The sequence below is a fragment of the Struthio camelus genome, chromosome 3, assembly GCF_040807025.1.
Source record: "Struthio camelus isolate bStrCam1 chromosome 3, bStrCam1.hap1, whole genome shotgun sequence".
NCBI lineage: Eukaryota > Metazoa > Chordata > Aves > Struthioniformes > Struthionidae > Struthio > Struthio camelus.
Genome location: NC_090944.1, coordinates 20930553 through 20954154, shown reverse-complemented (window position 1 = coordinate 20954154; position 23602 = coordinate 20930553).

Genomic DNA, 23602 nt, shown 5'->3' with positions numbered 1-23602 from the left:
CACAGCCTTTTTTTGCATAAAGTGCCCAGCTACTATGTCTTTATGATGAAAGAAAATATCAGCTCCTTGAATATAATGTAAATTTGAGAGTTTTAATAGAAATAGATAATAGCAGGCCTATATTTAAATACTGGTAAAAGACTAAGGTAATGGCAGTAGAATGATGGCTCTGCGTATAGTACTTTTAAAAACCCAAAGAACCCCAAGATAAAAAGTCACATTAATGTAGAAATCACTGATAACTGCTTAGTGACATAGAAATTTCTTTGCAACCTGATACCAGCCAAGCAAACTGAGCTAACATGGCAGCATAAGGGAAGGTATAATATTGTATGAGTGTGTGGGGGAGGTTAGCGAAGGGAAAAAGAGAAAGTGTAGGAGGTGAATCTTTCGTTTTGCATTTAGTAGGAGTAAATTTTCTATTTGTGACTGCCTATTTAGTACAGTAGTAAGTGTGGGGGCAGGGATTATTTGTCTCTATCTGTAGGCAGTTCTGAACAATAAATAATTCTATGTTAAGGAGACATTGTTTTCCCATTCCACTGAAGATCTCTGAACCAAAGTCATCTGCGCCAAAATGAAAACCTGTTTCCTCAGACTGACACTAGACCCTTTATATTTATTCAGCTGTCATAATTTATCCTCATTCTTTAAAGAGGGGAAGGACCCTGGGAGCTTCTGAATTGTTAAAGCTGAAGATCATGCTCTAAAGTCTTCTGAGTTTTATTCTAAAGGGTATTTTTTATTTTTAAAAGGGATTGACCAAAATCTCGTTGGGTTAAGATATAGTTTATATAAAGACTGTGAGGTCAGGCACCGCTCTGAGTTATGCCAGTGTAAATCTGGGATAATTTCATTATAGTCAGTGGAATCAGTCCAGGCACATAATTACCCTGTTGTTTGGAGTCATGTGATTCCTACGGAAAACAATGGGAATTATGTGCATAAGCAACACAAGGATTGAGTTCTGAACAGGTAACTGTTATTAGGACTAATATTTCACCTAGCAAGCAAAAAAGACAAATATTTTCAATTAGACTTAATATGCAATGCTATAGAAGGATGCAGATATATGTATTTATATAGCACATAGCAAATCAGGCACTGTGTTTTGGGGATGGTTCCTGGACTATGTTAGCTGCTCCACTGTGTACTGAGAAAGTGCTAGTTAGCCCAGGCCAATACCTTGCTGGATTAAAAATTAACTTTGTAACCTATCAGGATCTGATGCCTGGGCCTGGCGTTGTTTCATTTACTACTAGTAGAGCTGCAGCTGGTGTATCTCTAATATCTTTACTGGCCTTAGCTTGCCTCTCTCTAAGTTGGGAAGAGCAGATGCGTTTCACAGATACCTGTCTCATGAGCTCCCAATTTTTATCTCCTGGTCCTGGGCTAGCTCTGCAGTGTGCTACTCAAAATCTGCCCATGAGCTGATTTTTCGCATCTGTGCCAAATCTTCTGTCCTCTTGTGTAAAAAACCTAGAGTAGTCATATCCTATTGTCTCTTATGGTGTTCATTAATTCAATTCCTTCCTACAAAAATTCCAACCTTAACTGAGTAGAAATAATAAGTAATCAGAACCTTATTCATTCTGATCTCAAATATTATGAGCTGGATGATCGTATACCAGGAATTATAACAGATGTGATTTAAAGGAATGACTACTCCTAGAAGGGTAAGAATGAAAAATGCAATTTATTCCCTAATTCAAGCTGGATGGCTTGATTTTACTAATCTTATAAAAATAGATTGACGATAATCATAAACCATGTTTTAACTGTATACTGATAATTATAACAGGCCTTTTTTTTTTTATTTTAAAAGTGACAAAAATGTCAGCTCCAATTGTCTTTTCTTTTGGCCAAAATAAATTCAACACATCCATTAATAATTATTTTGGATTTATGGTTTTGAAATCATGATTGGGATACAGCTATCTTTTTCAAAATGCATTTATGTAGTATCTTACACACACATATACTCTCCTTGCAGTCATAATCTGCTTAAAAATACATGTCAAGTATTAATGAGAATATTTACTTTTTCCTCTGAATTTTTAAGACTCCTTAATGGATGAGCTAGTAGTTTGATGGCAGGATGGCAGACACATCTGCAACTTTGAAAAGTTTCCATGCAGTGCACAGAAACTACACAGCTAGCAGAGGCACAAGATCATTTCAGCATGTCCCAGGCCTGAAAAAATGAGTAATTCAGCTTATAATCAGGTTTATGGTTGTGAGCTCCACTAACATTTTATAGTACAAATATCAAGAACCACAGTTTTTCTGTGTTGCAACTTCTACCAGTCTTGGTGCATCGCTGTCGTCTGAAGCAGATGTGGAAAAAGATTTCCTCTCCAATTCTTAAACCACAAAACAGTCACTATTTGTCAGAATTTTTCATGCGGTGTTGACCTATGTTGGACTGGAATCAGTGATGCACTGGTGAAAGTTATATACTCTGTTTACACCTGTACCCTTGCATAGAATCGGCATTGTATCATAGAATTAAAGAATGATTTTGGTAGGAAGGAACCTATGGAAGCATTCTGGTCCAACACCTTGTTCATAGCAAGACTAATCTGGAAGTTGCATTTGGTTGCTCAGGGCTTTGGCATAAATTTTCTTGACAGGTCAAGGAAATACTTAAAGGAAGCATAAACTGATGGTCTTTGTGATCTACATCTCATACTTGAGGTAAGAGTTTATTATAAATAGTGACCTTTTGGTTAATATTCTTAGTGAGTAATTTATTTTCAGTTGTGTTCTGGATTGGTCCATTTTTACTCGGAGGAAAAATAAATATGAGATCGTTCATGTCAGCACTAACTGGGGAGCCATTTAATGTGTGATTTTCATTCTCCTGCTCCCACCCAATTTAGAATCGTGGAATCGCTGAATTGCTGATGTTGGAAGTGGTCTCTGAGATCATGTAGACCAAATCCCTGCTTAAAGCAGGGTTACCTAGTGAAGGTTGATCAGGACATTGTCCAGGTGGGTTTTGAATATCTTCAAGGATGGACACTCCACCACCTCTCTGGGCAATCTGTTCCAATGCTCAGTCATCCTTATGGAAAACAATTTTTTTTTCCTTCTGTTTAAAAGGAATTTCTTGTATTTAAATTTGAGCCTACTATCTCTTATCCTGGCTTTGGATACCACTGGCAAGAGACTTTCCATCTTCTTTATTTCCCCTTTGCCATCAGGTATTGATACACATTGGTAAGTCCATCCGTCTTCCTCCTCCCCTGCCTCATCCTGAGCCTTTCTCCAGGCTAAACAGCCCCAGCTTTCTCAGTCTTTCCTTCTATGACAGAAATTCCAGTCCCTTAAACATCTTTTTTACCCTTTGCTGGACTCGTTCCAATATGTCCATATCTCTCTTGTGCTGCAGAGCCCAGACCTGGACACAGTGCTTCAGAATTCGCCTCACTAGTGCTGAGCAGAGGGGAAGAATCACCTCCTTCAACCTGAGGATTGACCTGCTGCAATGTTCTGCCTAATGTAGTCCAGGATGCTGTTGACCTTTTTTGCCACGAGGGAGCATTGCTGGCTCACGGTCAACTTGTTGTCCACCAGGACTCCTAGGTCCTTTTCTACAAGGCTGCTTTCCAGTTGGTTGTCCACCAGCCTGTGCTGGTGCATGGGGTTATTCCTCCCTAGGTGCACAACTCCGCACTTCCCTTTGTTGAACCTTATGAGGTTCCTCTCTGCTCATCTCTCCAGCCTGTCCAGGTCCCTCTGAATGGCAACCCAACTATCTGGTGTATTAGCCACTCCTCCCAGCTTTGTATCCCAGCTTTGTATCCCAGCTTTGTGCTCCGTCCCTTCGTTACCGTGGTAATTAATGAAGATGTCAAACAGTATTATGAGTCATCCTCATAGGTAAGCTCAGGAAGTGTGGGCTAGACGAGTGGACAGTGAGGTGGATTGAGAACTGGCTGGATGGCCGAGCTCCGAGGGTTGTGGTGAATGGCGCAGAGTCAAGTTGGAGGCCTGTGGCTAGTGGTGTCCCCCAGGGGTCATTCCTGGGTCCAGTCTTGTTCAACGTATTCATCAATGACCTGGAGGAAGGGACAGAGTGCACCCTCAGCAAGTTTGCTGATGAGACTAAACTGGGGGCAGTGGCTGACACACCAGAAGACTGTGCTGCCCTTCCGAGGGACCTGGACAGGCTGGAGAGCTGGGCGGAGAGGAACCTCGTGAAGTTCAGCCAAGGCAAGTGCAGGGTCCTGCACCTGGGGAGGAAGAACCCCAGGCACCAGGACATGTTTAGGGCTGACCTGCTGGAGAGGAGCTTTACGGAAAAGGACCTGGGAGTCCTGGTGGATGACAAATTAAGCATGAGCCAGCAATGTGCCCTTGTGGCCAAGAAGGCCAATGGGGTCCTGGGCTGCATTAGGAAGAACATTGCCAGCAGGGGGAAGGAGGTGGTCCTCCCCTCTCCTCAGCCCTGGGGAGGCCTCACCTGGAGTACTGTGTCCAGTGCTGGGCTCCCCAGTACAAGAGAGACATGGCCCTACTGGAGGGAGTCCAGCGGAGGCCTCCAAAGATGAAGAGGGGACGGGAGCATCTCTCCTCTGCCGAAAGGCTGCGAGAGCTGGGCCTGTTGAGCCTGGAGAAGAGAAGACTGAGGGGGGATCTCATCAATGTGTATAAGTATCTGAAGGGGGGGGGTATCGAGAGGATGAGGCCAGTCTCTTCTCCGTGGTGCCCAGCAACAGGACAAGAGGCAATGGGCACAAACTGAACCACAGGCAGTTCCAGCTGAACCTGAGGAAAAACTTCTTGACTGTGAGGGTGACAGAGCACCGGCACAGGTAGCCCAGAGAGGTAGCGGAGTCTCCTTTGCTGGAGATATTCAAAACCCATCTGGACGCGATCCTGGGAAATATGCTCTAGAGGACCCTGCTTGAGCAGGGAGGTTGGACTAGATGATCTCCAGAGGTCCCTTCCAACCTTGGCCGTTCTGTGAGTCTGTGATTCTGTGATTAGCCCCAGTATCGACCTCTGGGGCACACCACTAGTTAATGACCTCCACTCCGACCTCATGCCACTGATCACAACCCTTTGAGCCTTGCATTTCAGCTAGTTTTCAGTCCACCTCATTGTCCATTTATTCAGTCTATACTTCATCAATTTGCCCATCAGGATGTCCTGGTAGGCAGTGTTGAAAGCCTTGCTAAAGCGGATATGAACAACATCCACTGCTCTCCTCATCCACTAAGCCAGTTATCTCATCATAGAAGGCTGTCAGTTTGTTGAGGCAGGTTTTTCCCTTTGTAAATGAATGCTGGCTGCTCCTGATCACCTTCTTGTCCTTCATATGTTTGGAAATGGCTTTCGGAAGGATTTGCTCCATCACTTTCCAAGGGACAGAAGTAAGACTGATCAGCCTGTAGTTCCCCAGATCCTCCTTCTTGCCCTTTTTGAAGACAGGAGTGATGTTTGATTTCTTCCAGGCCCCAGGAACCTCCTTCAATTGCCTTGACCTTTCAAAGATAATTTCTCATGAAACTGTAGCATTAACTGTAGCAATAAAGCATTGTATTTATCAGTTGTCAATCGACAATTGAAATAAATTACTGACTACTGAAAAGTTAGAAGAATTAAAAAAATGAAAGTATCATTATGAAAGTGTCAGTATAGACTGTGATCTCAGTTTAGACAAAGTCCTATTCTGCAAGGGTATTGCTCTCCTGGATCTAAAACTGGACTCATCAGTTTAGGAAAAGTGAGCTCAAACTGGCATGATTGTTACAGCCTTTAAACAGTTTATTTAAAATGTAGACTTAGTTTAAGCTGAGATTTCCAGCTTTAAAACACTTAAGACAAGCCTACTTAACAAAGTGGAGTGAGATTCTTAATGAAAAAGAGAGAGATGAAGAAGCCTCTGTGCTAGCAGGCATCCTATGTGTACACTGCTTTACTAAATAAAAGTACCAGAGCACAGGCTCAAGTCCCGGACACTGATAGTCTATACCACTTTACTGTTAGCTCACTTTGTTTTTGACAGTTCCAAGCCTGCATATAGTTGTGGAAGAAGTTCAAAGAAGGGATCTTAAAAGTCAGTACGTGAGAACGTGACCCAGGTTTCACTCTTTTTTTCTTTCTTTCACAGTTCAGTAATTCGCAGTAAGCTTTGCAACCTCAAATACTCCCACCTGCCCTCATATAACACCTCAGTTCATGCAACACAAACTTAAAGAGTTTATTTAAAGAGAAACTTAAGAGTTTAATGCTATGAGAACACCATTCCGGCACCTTTCCCATTATTTTGTACATTTTGATCTTGGAAACACAGAAAATTCATAATTATGTCTTTAGGTAAGGCACATGTCATGAAGTCCAGAGGAAAAACCATACTAAGTGCTACAAATGTGACTAGCCTGCTCTAGAAGGAGCTTGTTCTGAGCAGTATGCACACAAACCAATTAATACCACACAGTCCTGGTAGCAGGGATTAATCCTTGGGCTTCTTATTTATAGAGCTAGCCAGTAAGGCCATGCTTCTCCAATCAAATCATGACACACCTTGTAGGCCTATTGTTTTGGCTCTGGAAGAAATAATGCTGAGTTAGCCCATTGCTTCATTCAAATTCTGAATTCCTGAATCTGTATCTGTTATATATATATATGTATGTGTATGTGTATGTGTATATGTATATGTGTGTATATATATATATATGTATATACAGTCATACACGCATCATCTCCTTTTTATCACTTGAGCAGAACTATTTGCATGTGTTAGGCTGCTGTGTGGCTATCACCAATCCTATACTGTCCGATTACCTGCTATTAACATTTTCAGTCCTTTAATATGATTTCCTTCCTGGGGAGCTCCCAAAATAGGAAAAGGGCCTCACTTCCATTGATGTTTTATAGTTGGGCACCACATAGTTTCCCTCTTTACCAAATATTTCAGGCAATATATAGGAACTAGAAAGCAGAGAGCAGAAAGGAGTGGAATTAGCATAAAATGTGTTTTTAGGAAGGAGGAGCAAGACACTATTTCAGATTAATTTGTTTCTCAGTTGCTTGACAGTTTTTCTGGCTGTTGTTTGTAAGATCTGTGTTTGATTAAGGTTTATATCATCTATCTATGGGGGATGTGTGTGGAGCTGGTCAGAAAAATTCTTGATGACACAAAGTTGTATAGAAGTATGCTTGTTCACTGAACCTTAAGTGCTTATGTCAAAACATCTCAGGTTTAACAGATTTTCCTTGAATGCAAGGAAGGGGTCTGATTATTACAGTTTTGTTACAGACTCACAAGATGGGATTTGTATGAGAACAGATATATTATTATTGGGAAGATAAATATGGGTGAGAAGTTATGGAAATATGGAAGATTTTTTCTTCATAGATGAAGACTAGAAAACATATTCTACTAATAATGATGATATGTTGCAACAGCCTATGGAGCGCTTTGCCAAAGAGTCATGGAACCTAAGAAAAGATTATATTGTTTTACCATTAGTAGACGTCCAACAGCAGTAGAAAATAACCTTAGGTAAAGTTATTATGGACTGACTCAATTTAAATGATGTTAGCAGAAAAACAAAAGTCTGTAACTAACATTTTCAGTTTAGAGGAGAAAACTGAGAATGAATGAAAATTTATTAATGACATTAGATCAACTGTAAATTCAATGACTGAAATGTCAATAAAGGCTCAGAAATCCTTAAAGGCTCAGAAATTAACTGGGACTTGCATACCAAGTGAAAGAAATAACTTCCGAGAAAGGGCCTACTTATCAATGGATAAATAAATAACGTCTTCCAAAAACAATTAAAGATTAAGTAAAGAATCCATAAAGAATAACAAAACTAATCAGTAAAGCAACTCTATGAGTTCTCAATAACTTAAAGCTGAAGATTTGGCTAAAAGGAAGATGAGTTAAACTTTGCAGATATCAAAATAGTTATTCAGCTGTAGAGGGACCTTAGAAGGAAGAAATGAAACTTTTGCTACTCAGGAGAAGAGTGTAACTAAAGATAATGGAGTGGTTCAAAATGATATGATTATTTTGCCTCAGGTCTCAAAAATCACAAAGAAGTTGAGCACAGGCCTTTATCTAGTGTGAATTAAATGGAAACAATCACACCTCAAATATGAGAAAAACTCAAATATTTCATTATGCTCAAATTAGAGAAGAGAATCATCACAACGATAACCTCCAGACTCAATGTGATGTGTCTGTGGAAAAGACAAATGAGAATAGATGCATATGATGGCTTACTTCTAGCTGAAATAAACTTACAAAGAAGTAGAGAAATGTTAACTGTGCAACTTTTGTCAGTCTTATTCAAGAAAAGCTAATTTAAACTGGAACAGACACATAGAAGGTCGACTAGACACATGTAGTATAGCAAAAGACCTTCATTGGCGTAGATTACTGAAATTAAGGCTGAGAGAGGATATGATTTATCTCCACAAATATGCCATGGAGGCAAAGAGCAGACAAGGAAAATGACTATTTAAGATGAAAGCCAAACTTGGCACAAGAACAAATTAAGACAGACTAATCGAGCATAAATTTAGGCCGGAAGTCAGAAGAAGTTTTGTAAGCACCAAAGAAGTGAAGCTATTTGACCCAACCTTTCAGTAAGACTACTGGAACAAAGATCTATTCATATAGATAAATATTTGGAAAGAGGTTTTATAATGTCTGTTATTTGCCAGTACTGGAGGAGTCTGCTCTTAATATCATGAAAGTGTTCCTCTGATCTCATGTTCCTACTTTTCTACTCTAGTTTGTCATCATGCAAGTTCTTACTGCCTTGTGCCTAATTATTTCATATGATAGCAGCTTGTTTCAGATTCCTGAAAAGCTGCACTGCACTCATAAGTAAGCACAAGCTTAATTATGCGGAAGCCTTTGGGTACCTGAAAACCAGACAAGGATCCGGATTCTATATCTCAGAGAAGCTGTTATCCAAACTGATAGCCTCGCATACCAAAAAATAAAGATTCTTGCTGACTACGCATCCTCCTTAATTAGTTGCTCTGATCGTAGAAGAGGGATTCATCCCTTTAACTTTAGATCTCTATAATGTACTCTTCTATATTCTCCCTGGGATCTCTTTACAGACCACAAAAAGGAATAGACACCTGCAGGGTTTGATTCATTTGATCTATTTCACATAACCATGTTCCGTTGTATGAGATGAATTACATCCTAAACATGCCTATTTCCCGTTCTTTGGAAAGAAAACTCACTTAAGCTGCACCCCTTGGGCTACATATATACTCATAAATTAGAGAGTGCCAAAGAATGTGCCTGGGTACTGGCACTCAGTGATCTAGACTGGTAAATTGTCAGAATGACCCTTGGCACTATTTGGGATGAATGGAGCAGGGAAGATACTCTAAGCTAAAGCATGCAGAAAGAGCATTACATGATACTGATCATCAGAAAGCTTTTTCCACCACTTTGGAGAAAATTATTTACATAACTGTAGTGATTCCTGATGTAGAGGTCACGACTAATCTCAGTTTTGACCATAATCATAGGCCTGAATAAAATTCATTTCCCTATGCTAGTTTAGCACGTGTGCAGGAGGGAAACAGAATCTGCACAGTGCTGGCCAGAAGTGGAATCTCAGCAGGAGAAGCTGATTTGAAGTCATCAAAATTAGGACCCAATTTTATTAGACATTGTGCAGATATTTACTGAGAAGCAGTGTCTGCCCCAACCTTCCTTCCCTCAAAAATGGTTGACAGGGAAGAGGAAAGGCAGAGGGTAAGATCACAGATGAGTAAGAAAACTATAAATAAAATCCAGGTCTTCTGACTGGCAGCCCAGTAATGAACTTGCATATTTCTTTAGATTTGTTACAAAACCAAAGAGAAGCTACACGCTGTCTATAGGCACAGTATTAGGCTATATTTATACACTGCAGCATCACTGCAGATCGTGTAGACATACCTGATTAAGTGAGCTTCTAATGAGCTACTTTAGATAACACTAGCAGTCTGGCTGTAATAACACAGAGCTTCATCCAGCTGCAAAATTTACCCAAGAAACTGGGTGAAAATACTAAACTCTGCATTGCTGCGACTGCTCAGTTGTAGTACCTGAGCTAGCTTAACTACGCCTGTAAAAACTGTGGTATCTGTTATATAGACATACTTAAGGTAAGAGGTTATTATGTAAAAATTATGATAATTCCTCAGTACTTCAATTTATTAAGATACCTTTTCCTTTCTCCCCTCCTCCTTCGATCACAGCCCAGAGAATCACTATCAATAATACCGTCATGCATTGTGGATTAAGTCATTCACTATGACGCCTTTGTTAGGTTTTCTACAGAACTATTTATAACCCCTGTAAGTGCATTTCCTTCTGCTGTTGTTCTGTGCTCTCAGAAGAGCAACTTACCAGCCTGATAAAAGGATGATTACTGGACACAGGCCAGCTGTGGTTTCTCTTGAGAACTTTACAACAAGCAGGCTAGAAGAAGAACTCTATTAGTCTCCCCTAGTCCTGCTGCAGGAAAGCCTAAGGGCATACATCACCTCGTGTGTAGCTTGTTCTGTTTGCAGAACTACACTTGGCAGACTCCTAAGACTCAGGAATGCACATCCTTGAATAAAATCTATCTATACAGTGTGAGCAATCGTTACATCTGATTAGGAAGCATGAAAAGAAACACACATGTGGCTGATTCTGTTCTTCTGATGTCTGTGGCTTTTTGCTGACAGGAAGGAAATCCTTTTTAAAACTTATTTTTTTAAGAGTTCAAATAGTTTTCAAACTATGTGAGCCAAACCTTGCTCTCACTTACACCCCTGCAAACCTATTGACCAACCCTTGACAGTACAGGCATCTCTCCAGACAAAACCACCTTCCTGAAGCATTTCTTAATCAACTTTAAACTTGCAATAACATGTCCAGATTGTCTTTTTTTTTTTTTTTTTTTCATCTGAAATGTTTGTTAAGTGTGATTCTCACCAGGGCAAGCAGCACAGGGATGTCCACAGGTACAAGATTTAAGGGACTGTCATGATCTTTCCTGCAGAGTACCTTTAAAATGCATTTTGACTCTCCTCCCTTTGGACTTGAGCTCGAGCTGCTAAATATGTCTGTATCAGGCAGCGGAGTGAAGGAAAGCCTGTGTTAGCATTTGCCAGCATTATATATTATCCACAAAGCATAGAAAAGTGCCACCTACGGTACCAGTGAGGCTGTGCAACTTCAGGATCTCCACCTAGTAAGCTCTCTATCTCTGCAATTATGGCACTGCAATACTATAGCCTTGTAGCTGCAATCCCAGAGCTGGCTTATTGTCTTCTGTCACTGCAACCTGCCTCCAGTCCTAGGCATGAGGTAGACATGTCCACTGTCTTGAAAATGTCTGCTATCTCTGGTCTGTGGGACTCAAAATAGCACCTAGCTCCCTAAAACGAGAATTTAGATGGAATGCCGATGTGTAAGTTCAGAAGCACAGATCAAAAACATGCCTAAGTTACTTAGACATATGACAAGGCCACAGGCTTGCTAAAAAGCAATGTATTCGGGCACCTAGACTTGCCTTCCTCCCACGCAAATGTGGACACCTTTATTGAGGTATCCAGGGAAGATCTGCAGAGTCTGATTAAAATCTTTTCTGGCTTTCTGGAGATGCTAGTCTCTCTCCATTAGCTACAAAGCAAGCGTGCAGTGATTTCACTTTTAGGGCAGGTGTCTTAACAATATGCTTAGATTTAGAACTGAGGCCAAAAATCTTAATTCTCTTTTTCAGATCTAGCCCTTTTTCCTATTTTTAAATTCCCTTGAAAATCCAGCTTTGGTGCTAAAAGGCAGTTACAAAAAAGTATATTACCCATAATAGATTGCACCCTTTTCTACAGAACTGCAACCTAGTCTGTTAAATATTCCCTAACCTGTATTTATGCAGTTGATTATTTCCTCTTAAGTACATCATATTACACTTCTGTCTCTTAGATAGTGTGCTGAGTTTTGTAAATTTTTTTTTTAACTTATTTTCCAGGTTAACCTGTTTGGGACTGTTAGTAATTTTGCAGTAACATTTCCATAGTTTTTTTATTGATATGAAAATGTGCCTTGGGTTAGAGCTAGAAATAACAACATAGATGAGTGGCTCTTTTGGGGCTAGTTTTCTGTCTTTCTGAGGAATTACAACAGATTTTCTCCATTGATTATATCAAGGTTTAGTATACATGAATAGTATGCAAATGCTCATTAATGTCTGGGGTTACCACCTATAATTACCAAAGCTGGCATTTAAAGAAGGTGATATGACTATAATTAGAAGTAACTTGCTGAAGTCAGGAAAGGAACACAGGTATTTGGAGAACAATGCTTCATCTACCCTTCACTTTATCCAGTTGTTACTGTCAACAAATGTGTTTGTGATGAGTGTCTAAAATTTCATCTCAACACTGGCAAAAAAAATGTACTACAAAATAGCTTAGCACTTATTTAATCTAAGAGACAAATTATCAAAATTTAAGCAGTCACTGAATTGCACTGTCTATGTTACAGACATATACTGTTATAACATAACATATATTGGTCTACTGTAAGTGAAAACTCTTTGTGCTATAGAAAAACGGCAACCAGAAGTTAATTTTTTTTCTGAGAGTTCCACATACGAATCTACGTGTTTGAAGGTTTACTCACTCTGTCATGTCAAAACATATTTCATTAAAAATTTCAAGAAAATGTCTATTATCAGATGAGGAACGTGGGAAACCCCTGGGCATTTGTGATTTTTTGTTGAAAACCGTCACCCTTTGTGAAAAGATCTATATTCTTTCTCTTGGAAACAGACTGTATTTTTTTTCCTAATTTTCTCACTTTTACTAGTGACACTATCTTTGCTTTAAAAATTAAAGCTTTAAAAATTAAAGCCTTAATAAATTTTTTCATAAAACTACATCCATTTTGGAGTTCATAATGAGATGCCAAAAGGTATGTGATCTAAGTTATTTTGCATTTTACTGTAAATATTTTGCACCTAACTTACTTAGGTCTCATAGCAGTGCTGTTATTTGATTTCCAAGGGAAGAGGAAGATAATGAATGGCACAAAGCGGTGTGATTCCCCCTATGTCATACTATCCCCCCAAGAACTTAGTTTGGGGTGGGGGGATAGTATTAAACATTAAAACATTAAAAGGCACCATATGCTGTGACTAGTTAGAAAGCGTTTATGACATAGCAAACTGATGTTGCATTTCCTACCCTCAATGAAATTTTATTAGCCTCGATGACTAAGTAGTCCTCATTATTAACATATCATACCCTACACACTGTTGAGTCTCAGAAAGACGCTAAGCAGCTGGAAGCTTGTGCAGATTGCCAGAAGGGAAACAGGCTCCCACACACAGAGCTTAATGTAACAACAATCCTTACTTATTGGCAAGGGAGGCTGTGTGTGTGCATGTGTGTGTGTGCGCGCAATGACGGTTTAGGAAACTATAAATCTTTCTCATCTCGTGTCAAAAACATCACTCAGGCTGAAGGCAAAGAGGTAGTTCCCGTGCCAGTCCCTGACTTCTGGGGACTTGATTTGGCGAAAGGACCACACTCTTTGCATGTCCTTTCTCTCCTTCTTCATGCTGTGCATCATTTCAGCTGACAGATTTACACAGGAAACCTGGCTCAGCGAGGTCTGCCGTAGTTGGTGGCAAACAAGAATATGAGGGAATTAACTTCTGGCCTGCTGACAGTGGCTAAATCTGCCAAAGCAGAGCTGGGTAATTTGGTTTCTTTCTTTTGTTGATTTTGTGCCAGCCCACAAGAGAGGATTAAGCAGCTAAATTCTGCATGGAGAACTCTACCCCTTTTGCTCAAATCCTATTGTCTTGATAGAATGACAGTAGCTAGTTGTGCCAATCTTTAACATCTTGCTGGCATTTCCCCAGAACATATCAGCTTTTGCTCCTTGAAAAGAGGGATTTGTTAAAGAACTAACATTAAAAAGAAATAAAAAGGGACAGAAGAGGATGAGAAGCCATGGAGTAAAAGTTTTGCCTTGTATGAATTAAAGGAACAAAGTTGTCTAATCCTGATAGAGACTCGACACTGTAACATTGGTAAGTCCCTAACTCCCCTGTCATTGCAGCACATAAAGAATGTTTGTTCACTGTTATCCACAGTATTTGTTTAATTCAGGAGCTTTTCTCTATTGAGGTCTGAGAAGCTCCACATTCATTTTTCTCATTAACTTTGAGTAGACAACAGCAAAAAAATAAGGTCTTCATCTTCACTATGGGTGGAGTATACTTACTGCACAAATAAAGTGACGAGGAACCACAATTTCTTCCAAAGCATCAGATGATGCCAAGCCTTCTCTGAAGGGCAGATAAGGTTGTTTAAGTGCCAGGAAGGTTGGAGGGGAAGGGGAATGAGCTTTGTGATTTTTCATTTTAAAACTAACATTCTGTAAAAAGACTTAAGTCTAACGTGCTTCGACATTGAAACCATAGTGGAATTTTAAGACCAAGATTGGACCTTCCAGGCCTGACTTCCTGTACAGCACAGGCCAGAGGACTTTATCTAGTGATCCCTGCCAAAGACTTTTCTAGGGAAAACCTTCCAGAAAGGTAGGCAGCCTTGAGATGTGGTCTTCAACTGACACAGAAATCTTGCTATCAAGATTAGATATCCTTCTAAAAGGTAGGAAGGACTGGATTTTTCTTGTCACTTGCAGCCCAGCAATCGGGAGATTGAACGCTTAGAAGTTTGTAAACATGTCTGAGTACTAACTTTGATGTAAAACTCCAATATTTATTTTTGCAGCTTACTTTTAAACAGTGCTTCATTGCTAGTGGATGAAAACTCCGATAGAAGAAGTAAGAAAGCTAATAATGCTTCTCTTTGGACTAAGTAACATTCATGTTAAAAAATTACAGCCTTAATATTTCTTCCCAAAACATTCTCAGTGTGACTTCTACAAGGCATCACGATTTCCAAATAATTTACTTTCATTTTCTTGGCTGCATTTAAAAAATAAGGAACTGAGGAGTCAACTTCCAGCTTTTCCACTAAATGTTGTGTTTGAAGTAAGACTACAGTAAACAGAGCATTACCTTTAGGAAAGACAAATGCCAAACACAACTAGACAAGAAGTGGTTCCTTAATCGAAGTAAACAAGTAAAAACACTTCAAGGTCTTTATAGGTCTTTATTTCACTTATGGTTCTTATTTTAATGGCATTATTTGCCTATTAATTCTAATATAAAAAATTAGATTAAGCCAAAGAATTCCAAATCTAGATCCAAATCTAGAATTCACTGATTTGAATCTGACTTTACCTTCTTCTGACTTCATTTTCTGTGTGTTATAAAGGCATATGTAATATATGCATATATTCTATTCTATATTCTATATAGTCAATATTCTATATTTGATATTATATCTATATGATAGATAATAGATATAATAGGTTATATAGTATAATAGATGTATATGACATGTATAATATAAAAGTATACAAATGTAATTTCATATCCTATCTTATCATGTCATGTATAGTATATTACACAAGGTATGACTACTCATAAATAAATATTTCAATCAGAGATGTGATATTAAAAACTAGGAAGAGTTCAGATATTAATATTTAAGAAGTGCATATGTAGGGGTTTGGGTTATACTTTTGCTTTTGCAAAATAGACTTTTATTTTTTAGCAGAACAGTTCAAACTTTATTTCTTCTGAAAGGAGAAAGAAAGTAGATGCAATAAGTTGGTGCAAATTAGTAAGTGAGGGAAACTGTATACCACTGACAAAATCCCAGCCCCCTTAAAAGGCCAAACTTTTGTTATCTTCAACTTAGTCCCTCTTTCTGGGCAGTCCAGATTTATTTTTCCTTTCTTTGAGAATGATGTTATTTTTTTGATATTAACTAACATCAAAGCCATACGGAATGTTGCTCCATAGTGGGAAAAGACTATGACAAAGGAGATTATTGACACGATCACCAAATTTTATTTGTGCAAATCAGAACATTTTAACCATTCTTTTCCCTGAGCTATTAACCCTTATCTTTATCTCAGTAGAAGGACATAGATCATACCAGGGTCATGATGTCACTGTGGTATATTTTCAAGGTCCTAATGTGGGGCTGAATTCTTACTTTTATTGAAAATAAAAAGCTACAGGTTGAACAGAGGTGTTCTGAGCCAACACTGAGGTGTGAAGAATGCCTTTCTCACTATATTTCAGAATTATTTGACTGCTGAGTAGAGGGCTTAAAAACACTTTTAAAAAACCTTTCATTTATATTGACATGAAAATAACTCTGTTTTCATTCACCACTGTCAACTTTTGAGTGCAATGTAATCCTTTTTTCTTGAAAATTCATTACTCTTAGTCTTTCTTTGGGAAAGGCTTTTTATGTTCATGACCTGCTATTACTGTAGCATTACTGATGTGAATTAGATCGGACATTATAACAATTTTAAAATATGCAACAACATATGCATGAATATATATTTGAGTTTTTTCAAAGTTATTGCAAAAATATAGTTTTGTGCCGATTGACTGGAATGAGGAGTGAATATTTGTTAACTGTATTTTAGCTGAGGCTCATTCATTCATTCAGAAACATATGTTATAAGCCTAAAAGCTAAAACACTTACACAGAAAATAGTCCTCCTCCTCCTGAATAGGAAAACTCCATTTGCCAGGTCCATATACCATATACAGTGCCTGCAATTGTACCAGTGCAGTCCAATATAGTATTTTGTGTTACATTTTGGAAATAATTTGTGATTAGTTTTTAGAAATTATAGTCACCTGGTCCTTGCTTTCACTTATTTATATAAGTGACATTAATTGTGTAACAGCCTGGTGGAAGTGGATTATCCTGGTACATCATGGATGCAAATTAAAGAGGAATAGGAGGACTGCTTGAGAGCAAGAAATTGGCAGAAGACTTTAGAACCTCATGTAGAAGTCTTGCTTCACTTCCTTCCCCCCTCCCCCTCCACCCCTTCTTACTTTGTTCTGAAATTCTGAATCCTGTAGACTGCTCACCTCCCAGCACTGGGCTTGGTGACCTCACCTCCCAGCACTGGGCTTGGTGACAAACTGATTTTGTGACACCAAACTCAGTAGTTGCCAATGTAGTAGGTTTGATTGCATGGAAGCTAACCTGGCTGCAGTAGAGTAGAAGAATCAAGAAAGCCGCAACCAAGCAATGGACTGATTTTACAACAGTAGTATAAGCAGAATTTGTGAAGTGGCCTAGAAAAGACAGTAGAAGGTAGAAGAAGTCTCAAGATCCTTTGTTTTCCATAACCAGTGTTAACAATGGTAGAGCCAAGAGCTCGTGGGTAAAGCAAGGATCACAGGATGTGAGAAATTAGATTCACTTATCAGCTTAACTGTTACTGAGTTCTCAGATTTAGGAGTGCTAATGACTTCCTGTATTTTTCCTAATGTATTACCCCACAACATATTGATAGTTTTGAGCCTTACTAACTTGAGAAAATTAAGAAAAAAAAAAAAAAAAAAAACAAGTCAAACCAAGAACCTCCACCATCTTAGATGCTATTTGATACTGACTATGTGAGGGCAAGAATCTCAAATTATTTGTTCCTGTTAGCATTTAAGAGATGGAGAAAGCTCAGTCTGTGCTGGAGAAATTAGAATGTGAAAAAGTCTTCTTGCATAAAATGAAAGAAAAAAACTTGCAACCCTAATGTGATGTATGACCTTATCAAGATATGGGTGCTGGAAATTCAATTGCTTTGAAGAATTAAATGGACCATTAAACTATCCATTCTGGGGGCATGGATGGATTGACACTCTGCAATGGCATTTGAATTACCCACTTCACCATCTCTGGCAAATGTTTCCAATATTTTTTTTTTCCTGACCTACCCTTAGGCTGATAAGAAAAGATAACATGAACTTAAGAGCCATGGCAAATTAGTTTATCATCACTACCAACACTACCCTTAAACAGTTCAGGAAGCCTTCCAGCAAGGATTAACAGTATAATAAAGTTGCATCTAACATTTCTTTTGTTCATTTATCTAGAATGTTTGCTGGCAATGTTCAGTGTATTTTATTAAAGGTATCTGCACAATTACCTTGAAGGAATAAAGCTTAAGCCTATTAAATTACTAAACATCCAAGTTTCTGAGTGAACTAAGAGGCTTGGTTCTGTTTGGAGTGATACGGGCACGGATTACTAGCTGCATAGATTATAAACTCGCTATTGCTCATTCATGCAAACTCTGGTTTGAATAATGGTGCTTAACTTCAAAACCTGTTAGAAATGTCCTTTATCTGAATATGTGAACAAGAAGCCTGTGAGAGTGATATCTGCAGTGTTTCCTATCACAGCTGAATGGATAATATTGTAAGGAAAAGGAATTTTATCACTCTATTTCTTCATGGAATAGTAATATTATACTTAAAATTGTATCAACTAGATTGGGGAAAATTCTATACAGCTGGTATAGCTGCTTCATGTTTGTCTCAGTCTGAATCCTCTGTGATCCTCATACAGCATTTTAGGTACAGCTCTATGAACACATATATACACTCAGCATCTGCATTTTACAGAAGGGGAATAAGACGTATTGATATCAAATGATGATTTCAAGGCATTTCAAGGAAATGCCAAAGATATGAGACTCCTGGTTAAGCGTCATGCTTATTTTCATATTTTTACTGCAGCTGACCTCATGGCTTACAGTATTATATGAAAAAAATTTACACAAAACATTTTCTTGTTCATGTTAAAAATGTCTTAAGGGCTACCACATAGCTGTAAACAGTCTGGGCTTGATCCTGCAAGTGCTGAGATTTTTACTAACTGCTGATTTCAGCTCTTCTCAGAATGAAGCCCTGTTTCAGTAGAAGCAATATGTAATTAATCTTTTGCAAATACAAATCATAACCTTTATTTTTCCATTCATCCTCCAAAAAAAACTGTCACGAAAAGTCCAAAAGAAAAAAAAAAGGTTTTGTTTATACCTTAGAGGAAACAAGAACAACTAAAATACTAATAGCCAAATAGTCATACTTTAAAGCTATGTTAAGAGAGGAACAGTGGAGCCAATAATAACATCAGAGAAAGTTGGTATCTCCATACCATTTATGATCAGAGAGGTAAATATGGACTGTTTCTTTCTTAAGCAGTAATCCACATGAAAACTGAGTGTTGCGCTATTGCCTATAGCAAACATACAGTCCGCAAGGACCAAGGAAGGCTGTCCTTTCCAGCCTGCACGTGTTGAGGGGCAGAGGAGGTGTTATTACTGTTTACAGCTATTGATACAACTAGCAAGCTTTCCATCAAACCATCCTGAATGCTAGATGCCATAAAACAAACGAATATTTAAAATACAATTTTGTGAGAGAGATTTTTTTTCTGTGGCTATTCCTGCTGCCCTCAATTTACACAGTTGTCGAGATAGAATATGGTTGGCATTTTCCACATAGAATGGAACATTATTCTACAGTTATACTTCTCCTTGCAGGTTTCAACAGTAGATAACAGTTTCTCAAAGGAGATAGACACAAATACTTGAATTTTGTGATATTCTTAGTTTTCTAGTAAAATGCATCCAGAGTTCTAGATATATTTCCTTATATATTACTACTTTAGCTGCAGAGTCTCCATGGAGTGTTACCCTTGACTGCTTCGTGGCTTCAGGTCCATTAGCATATCTTTAGTTTATGAGTCAGGTCATATTGGTAAATGGAAGACTCCCTCATGAGAAATATTCAAAGAATATTTTGACAGGATTGCATTTCCACTTAGAAACACTGGCATCTGAATGATTTAAAAAGTCTGGCCCATTTAGAATAATCTTTCAGAACTTCCTTTCCTTTTAAGGAGGTAAATCAGGGATAATTTAAAAGTAAAGTACCTTTGGAAAATGCAGGTCTGATACTTTCATCTTCATGACCTAATAATTAACTTTCCATTGTGAGATCTCCTTGGGTTATGGCTACTGATTAAAAGGTGAAAGGTTGAGGAGAAAGTGAAGGACAGGGAATTACATACTCCCTTTCCTTTTAAAGGCACTTCCTTTACAGCAGGTATGATAAATACCAACCTTTATTCATGTTACAGATTTGAATTGGTGCCATATGATGATGAATTCCGATACAAAGTCAAGGCAGGACCTGATTAAGAGTTTAAAAAAATGTATGAACACAGATGGAGAGAAAGAACTTGAAACTGGAAGATGGCAGGGACAGCTGACAGCATTATGTTTCCAATGAAGAAGGAAAAAAATTGTTTGGGGAAAAAAAAAAAGAGAGAAAAACTGTTCTTTTAGCCCCCTGACACCCACACTTCAATCTGGAAGGAAAAAAAAAAAAATTGCTTATTTTGATCCAGTTCTGTGTAATGTAACAGAGATGGATGAATCACACTCAGGAAGCTGTTTTGACTTCCAGAACATCAAAATAGATTTCATTCTTTCACTTGCTTTTGCAAGGGATATAATTTGTAAGGAAGCATACTCAGCTCCATATGCATGCATATATCTCCTCAAAATCTTGTATTCCATCAAAATTCCTACAAACCCATATGGGAGCCTTCCTAGGTAAATTCTAAATGTTTTAGCCCAGTATTCCTGATAGCCATCTGAAATGGCTAAAAGACTCATGTTGGCTCAGACATAGCTTTAAGTTAGGATTACTGTAAAAGTTCTCTTATCTCAAAGGTTGTCCAGATCATATCAAAACTCTGAGATTCATCCTTGCAATATAACATCTTCCCCAATCTGTTTGTTCATTCTTGCCCCTGAGACTAGTATAGCAATGCTGATCTATAGAAGCATGAAATTAAAATTGCTGTCGCATCTTCAAGATTGTCTCCTAAGTGGATAATAAGGAGCTGAAGTGAAGGGTTCCAGAAGCCATCCTTCAATTAGGTTGGTTAACTTCTTTTGGCTTTTCAGTTTCTGTCCACATCTTATTTCCTGTAGTTAAGAAAAATCATGATGTATCTGAATTTTAACTAGAATGAAGAGATTTTTTTTCCCCTGAAATAGCTTGTATATAAAACTGATTTATCAAGGTATTTAGAGAAATCGTTGAATTGCCTGCAATGACTGATTTATCAAATTTTTTCAGAGACAGCATTTTAGGAAGCATTATTCAATTTTAAGGTTTTTTTTTCAGTACTCCTCTGTCTTTTCATCCTCTACTGTTTTATACTGTGGTACTGTAATCAATACATATGAATACAAGAGAAGCCATAAGGATGATTAAAGCTATTGATTCAGGGATTGAATGTGATGCTGAGCCTGGTGACAAGATTAATAGGGCTGAAACAGTGAAAGGTAGGATTTACTAGTAGGAAAAGAAGACTGGTGACAAGACTGTAACTACCACCATATGCAATAAACAATCAAAAAACATACTTTGCCAGCAGTTCTCATAACATAGGAGTTACTGCATTTTTTTTTAATGTCAGTACTTTAACATAAATCCTTCAGTTGTGTTTTGCCTCCTGTAAAATTTTAATCCTTCGAAAGGGGTTCAGTAGAGAACATATCAGATACTATAGTACAGTGGCTGGATTTAAGAATCTACTGTAAAAACGAAACTACTATTTACAAACTTTCCTAGGAGTTTGTGGTCTCATGTTTAAGAAGTCTAATGGCTTTACTTTAATTACTCTGTTCTTAATTCAAACACATTTTCATTTATTTAGAAGTAGTTCAGTAGATAGCTGTTAAATTAGGCACTTTCATTCAAGAGGACTAATTTTGAACGTATCTTGCAATGCTGATACCTTGAACCAACACAGCAAATAAAATTAATTTGATTAAAGTTTAGCATACAGTGAATGTTCTTCTGTGCCTATCGTTTTTTGTTTGTTTGTTTGTTTGTTTGCTTGTTTGTTTGTTTGTTTCTGCAGAAGTGGTTCCTAAATGTCTATTTTCTTTCTTAGCCCTTTACACAGTCAAGCAAATGGCTACCATTGGGCTGAAATATCAGAGTTAAGGTCTATTGCTAAGGACTGTACCATGTCCTCATGTTTTTTGTTGTTTGACGCAGAAGATAAGTGAAACGTAGGTTGTGGCTTATGGTGAAACTGGGCATCTGTGTTCTTTTGCACACTTCTCAGTAAAGTTAGTAGATGTTCAGATGCTACTGCTTCAGTTAGTGGTTGTTTCTGAGCATAAAATGGGAAAGAAGTTGAAAAAATACTTCATTTTTTTGTCAGTAGCTAACTTTATACCAAAAGCTGGCAATAATAATAATAATAATAATAATAATAATAATAATAATAATAATAATAATAATAATCTTATACCAGTAAGTCAAGGTGGGGCTATTATATTATATATTTGCCACAGTGTTGCATGGGAAAGGTAGAGAAGATAGAGTTAGGTTATATATGAGATCACAGAGAGCAATGAATAGGAATCAAAGCAGGAAAAAAAGTATGCATGTGTACATATATATAGTTTTTATCCCAGATTTTACAGGAACTCCACTATAATATTACTTTATAGTTTTATTTTATGTTTCCATTGACTGTCAATTAAACATAATGTAAACTTATGTATATGCCACTTTCTCTTTCACCTCAGACTTGTCCTCATTGCAGCTGTGGTGTTAATAGTTTCGTTGTAAACATCTCTTGTTTTATATTAAGAAGATAAGAAGGCTAACATAGCTTCTTAAAAAAAAAAAAAATCTCCACTAGAATCCTAGAGCGGAACTACAGTTTTCTGAAGGCTGCAATGTCTAAATAGTCTACTCCAGGAGGGAACACTTTTTTGGCATATACCTAATTAAGTTAAAAGTTAATAAATTCCCTTGGTTGCTCTTTTCTTCAGGAAGCATGCGAAAAATGCATTGAAGTAAGGAAGTTCAAGGTTTCGGTATCTGCTGCCCTTGGTCTTTCTCAGGAATTCTTTAGCTGATTACATGCTTCTCCTTTCAACAACATGAGCTTTGTATCCCATGTTTTGTAAAGGATCATTTCCCTAACCAGCCTCTCTAAGGCCACTCTTGGTCAGTTAGAAATGTTAGCATCTGGATGTGAGTATTTCTATCACATACGTTTAAAATGCCCAAGGGAATGAATTTTCTTTTGATTTATTTTAACAAAAGTAATCTTTATAGACAGCCTTATGATCTTACAAATGGTTTTTCTTATATATAAGATTTGAAATTCTTTCCGATTTCAGTGCTTCCTTTGTAATTTTTGCTTTATTTTCTGAATTAATCTACTTTTCCCTTTCTGTTAGTAGTGATGGTCAATGAATAACGAACATTTCATGTAACTGAACAGTAGTTACCTATAAGCTGGGCTTACTATGGAATATTTTGAATGTTATACTTCACAATAACGTGCAAGATCTGGATTTATCCTTGTGTCAGCTTTACACTGGTGTAAATCCATTAATTTTGATTAAATTGTGCTTTTATGACTAATTTATGTCAGTGTAATTGAGGAGGATCAGGGCTTAATTATAATTATACATAATTGTCCATGATTATAATAAATGCCAACATTAAGTCAAAACGGTACGGCTAAACTGCTGGGGATCCAAACTGAGATGATGAGACACAGCACTTAGAGATGTCAAGCACCTGCGATGCACGCTGATGTTAGAATGGAAACCTATCCCTAA